Source organism: Entelurus aequoreus, linkage group LG12 (genome assembly GCF_033978785.1).
Source record: "Entelurus aequoreus isolate RoL-2023_Sb linkage group LG12, RoL_Eaeq_v1.1, whole genome shotgun sequence".
NCBI classification, from domain to species: domain Eukaryota; kingdom Metazoa; phylum Chordata; class Actinopteri; order Syngnathiformes; family Syngnathidae; genus Entelurus; species Entelurus aequoreus.
This window is the reverse complement of record NC_084742.1, coordinates 31095181-31100265: the sequence shown is the minus strand read 5'-3', so window position 1 is coordinate 31100265 and position 5085 is coordinate 31095181. Positions and strand designations below refer to the sequence as shown.

General features: G+C 46.9%; 1 long non-coding RNA gene across 1 annotated transcript; it reads right to left on the bottom strand.

Annotated features, from left to right (window-relative positions):
* Positions 1 to 3201: 3201 nt before the first annotated feature.
* Positions 3202 to 3980, bottom strand: LOC133662027 (uncharacterized). The gene is made up of 3 exons (XR_009828052.1): positions 3901 to 3980; positions 3611 to 3773; positions 3202 to 3506 (listed from the first exon to the last, which is right to left on the bottom strand). It is a non-coding gene; the product is annotated as an uncharacterized LOC133662027 (long non-coding RNA).
* Positions 3981 to 5085: the final 1105 nt, after the last annotated feature.

Sequence of the window (5085 nt, the reverse complement as noted above, 5' to 3'; positions counted from 1 at the left end):
TGTTTTGGTTACCATGGGTGCTGACTGGTTTCACCTGCCTCTGATTAGTGTCCGGGACGCTCACCTGCTGCCGGGCACGAATCAGAGAGCTACTTATTCCCGTTTTTCGCCACGCTCGGTCTGGCTTTCTTGTTTGCGCAACGCAACAGTGACGACGTCTACTATTTGCTTCCATGCAATATGTTACGTTAAGTATTTCTACAATCTTTGATTCCTGTGCTAAGCTTCGCCATAGCTCCCACGCTATCGGCACGCTTTTCTGTCTTTTTGCATGTTTCATGGACAATAAATCATTGTCTCACCTGCACTTTGCCTCCGGAGTTCCTGCTGCATCTTGGGAGAACAATTTGTGCATTACCATGCAACCGCGTCGTTACATATTTCTCCCAAATAATGTACGTTGTTCCTAACGCTCACCTCCTAAATGCTATGTGTGCAACAGAATAAAACATGCTTTGATTCAAACTTACCAGTGTGAAAATGCCATGAACACACCATAATGTACCAGGTGATGGCGTTAGAAGTCATGTTTGATCATCCCACGGCTGCTATCCTGGCTATTCATCAGCCCGTTATTAGCTCACCGACCTGGCTTCCTTGGCTTTGCTTCTACCATGGAAATGAGACAAATTTCAACAAATCATTTTTTTCCTGAAATGATCATGACAACCTTTGGGGCAGTTAATGATGTCGCATGTTTGTGCCATGTTTTGAACTTGTTAAATAAAAGGAGACAACTTTTGGACAGAGGCCAGCAAGAACCACAATGCCTTGCGTTTCCACGTCACACCTTCGAGCCCTATTATCCATCCATCCATCCATCTTCAACCGCTTATCCGGAATCGGGTCGCGGGGACAACAGCTCCAGCAAAGACCCCCAGACTTCCCTCTCCAGAGCAACATTTGCGACTTCCTCCTGGGGAATCCCGAAGCGTTCCCAGGCCAGAGAGGAGATGTAATCCCCCCATCTGGTCCTTGGACTGCCGCGGAGCCTCCTCCCAGTGGGACGTGCAACGAGGACCTCCCTAGGGAGACGCTCGTGAGGCATCCGCACGAGATGCCCGAACCACCTAAGCTGGCTCCTTTCCAAGCGAAGGAGCAGCGGCTCTACTCCGAGTCTCTCTCGGGTGACTGCACTTCTCACCCTATCTCTAAGGGAGATGCCAGCCACCCTTCTGAGGAAACTCATTTCGGCCGCTTGTATCCGCGATCTTATTCTTTCGGTCATTACCCACACTTCATGACCATAGGTGAGAGTAGGAATGTAGATAGCTCGGTAGACTGAGAACTTTGCCTTCTGGCTCAGCTCCCGTTTCGTCACAACAGTGCGGCAGAGAGACTGCAATACTGCCCCAGCTGCTCCGATTCTCCGGCTGATTTCCTTCTCCATCTTTCCCTCACTCGTGAACAAGACCCCGAGATACTTAAACTCCTCCACCTGGGACAGAGTCCTGTCCCCTACCCGGACTGTACAAACCATCGGTTTCCTGCTGAGAACCATGGCCTCAGATTTGGAGATGCTGATCCTCATTCCAGCCGCTGAACACTCGGCTGCGAACCGATCCAGTGAGAGCTGAAGGTCACAAACCGAAGGTGCCATCAGGACCACATCATCTGCAAACAGCGGTGACGCAACCTTTAGCCCCCCGAGACGTATACCCTCTCCGCCATGGCCACGACTCCGCCTAGAAATCCTGTCCATGAAAATCACAAACAGGATAGGTGACAGAGCGCAGCCCTGGCGGAGACCAACCCCCACTGGAAACGGATCCGACTTACATCCAAGCACCCGGACACAACTCTCGCTTTGGTTGTACAGAGATTGGATGGCCCTCAGCAGGGTTCCCCTCACTCCGTACTCCCTCAGCACCTCCCACAAGATCTCCCGAGGGACGCGGTCATACGCCTTCTCCAAATCCACAAAACACATGTAGACTGGATAGGCATACTCCCAGGCCCTCTCCAGGATTCCCGCAAGCGTAAAGAGTCGGTCAGTTGTTCCACGACTAGGACGGAATCCACATTGCTCCTCTTGAATCTGAGGTTCGACTATCGGCTAGGTATGTGGGCTTGTATTAAGCCTCAGGGAGTCGAACGCCCCTGCCTTACATAGTTCCGGGTCACCCTTGGGCAAGGTGTAGCACCCGAATGCCCCCCCCATCAGGGTTACGATACCCCCCATGAACTACACTAAAAGAGGATGCGTTACTCGGCCCGGAGGAAGCCCGGGGCCCTCCTCCGGAGCTAGGCCCGGAGGTAGGGCTCGTCAGCGAGCGCCTGGTGGCCGGGCTTGCCACGGAGCCCGGCCGGGCACAGCCCGAAGAAGCTACGTGGACACACCATCTTCTCTGCCACGTGGGCCCACCACCCGCGGTCGGAACCAGTGGGGTCGGGTGCGCTGCCAAGTGGATGGCAGTGAAAGTGGAGGCTCCGGACGGACCAATTCGGGGCAGCAGAGGCGAGCCCTATTAATAATTGTTATTTGAGATCATGACATTGACATTTTCGAGCGGAGGTATGATGTGTGTTTGAGAGTGAAAGGGGGGCACCAGTCACTCATTTAAACATGCACAAACAGCTGGTAAATACTTCCCTGCCCATTGCTTTGGCACCGCATTTAATGCATATACCCACTTTTTGCACCACTCTATGAAAGTAAACATAAAAGTATGTGAAAAATGGTAAAAACGACCCTGGACTCTAAAACAGGGGTGTCAAACTCATTTTAGATCAGGGGCCACATGGAGAAAAATCTACTCCCAAGCGGGCCGGACTGGTAAAATCACGGCATGATAACTTAAAAATAAAGACAACTTCAGATTGTTTTCTTTGTTTAAAAATAGAACTAGCACATTCTGAAAATCTTAAAATCATAATGTTGTTATTTTTTTTACACTTACATGTTGCGGTTAATAGTATTCTATCTTTATTTGTTGTTATTTATATTTTCTGAATAAATTATGTGATAACGTTCATTAGTCAACTCATTGGTGTTAATGTTCAATCTATCGAGATACAAAATTATATCAAAATGAAATTACAGTGTGTTATTTATGTAGTTTGATAATTTTCCTCAACTGATGTACTAACATCATGTGATTTATTTTGTTGTTTTGTTTCTTATGTAGCAATACGTAACGGTACAGCGGGAGAAGGAGACAGTGACGTCGTTAGCTGTCAGCAGATTTATTGACAGACAGGAATGTAGGTGAGGTGTGTGCGTACTCAAAATTAATGTAGTGTGACTATGTGGTAAGTATATGTGAGTTGTTACCAGAGGGTGTTGAAGGTGCATGTTGGAATCGAGGCGGAAGTCCAAAGAGGGAAAGGCAGGCTTGGAAGTCCAAAGACAGGAGGAAGGTCAAGGGCTGGAGCGAGGCTTCGTGGTTAAAGGGCAGGCGTGAGGTGGAAATCCAGAGAGGCAGCAGAGAGTCCAGAGGGGATCCGGGAAGACGAGACACACAGCTCGACAACGGGGAAGGAAGATGGTAAGCTGGATGACAACACTGGACAAAATGAGCACGACGGGGGAAGAACACAGCGAGCGATGAAGCACATGCAAGGAAAGCTGGAGACGTAATCGGCTGACTGTACTGGTACGAGTAGCTACGTTCTGGCACTGGATCTCAGGATGCGCTGGCTTAAGAAGGCAGGTCTCTCATCACGGGCAGGTGTGTTGATTGTTGATTCTATGCAGCCACGCGGAGGCGCGACTGCAGCCGTAGGGGAACGCCCGTGGGCGTATCCCGCGGTGCGCTCAGCAGGAGGAGACGCTGCAGGAGTGTGAACATAACACATCATCTACAAAAATACAAATAATTGCTATTGCGACATCCAGTGGACACATTTAGAACAGCTGTTTCTTTCATTAAAAAGTCTCAGGTTAATTTTCATACTTACCAAAATCATCCCGCGGGTTGGATAAAACCTGTTCGCGGGCCTGATCCGGCCCTCGGGCCGTACGTTTGACACCCCTGCTCCAAAGGGTCCACAAAAAAATGATTAGTGGCCCCAAATTCAGTTCAGTTTCAGATTATTCAATGTAATGCATCACACAATTCCAGTTGTTTCATTACAGCACGTCCGAAAAGGAGTAGGAAGAAGCTGAGCTTATTTATTCCTACCCCTTTTCATACCATAGCAATTTTATCCAATTTCCTTGTTCTCTTTAACAGAACAGTGAACAAATAAATAATTAAAGCTGCAAGCAGCGATGGACGGGACCGACTTTGAGGGCTCATAAAATCCAAACTGGAGCAGTACTTAAAACTCTTTCATCAACTTTTAATCAGAAGGGTTAAATCTCTCTCCTGTGCTAATTTGAAGCCGAGACGACAAACGCGCTCAGGGGAGATAATGTTTGAAAAAAGGTGATTGTTTTAACACTACTTTTGTTTTGAAGGGGGAATTGCAAACTTCCTGTTGATTTTTGCTGGGGGTTGTCAGTATATGAAATATAGGTCTAAGTGAGACCTACATAGAGGTTTTTGTTTCATGTCTCTACGACATTCCTACTGGGAGTTACAGGCAGTTTTGTCTGTGTTTTCTTCCTAGGGGGCGCTAGAGCGCAATTTTGAGTTTTGGGGTTTGGTTTTTTGATTTGATCACAATTTTCGCCAGTCCTGATGTGTGTCCAATTTGGTGAGTTTTGAAGCATGTTAAGGGGGTCAAATTACAGCTCAAAGAGGCGGCGGTATAATAATAAAACGCTAGAAATACAATAGGGTCCTCTGTCCCAAAGAGACTAGGTCCCTAATAAACCATATAATACATAAATAATCTTTGTCTCAATTAAAAAAAAAAAATTAAAAAAGGATTCAAGATGGTCATCATAATCCTTGTTCTGCTTTGTGAACACTTGTAGTTTGAACAATCATATTGGTGATTTGTTTGATTTATTTGGTTAATCCGTTTTATAATTGAATTCCATGCATATACTGATTTGGTCTCAGATCTAATCTTTGGGCACCTCCGTAGTCAAATTTTTAAAAAATAATTCTGACTCTGCATGTCGAATTACTAATTTTCTCTGCAAATGTAAAGTGGCAGCATTGCATATATTGTTGACTATTTGTTTTCAAGAAG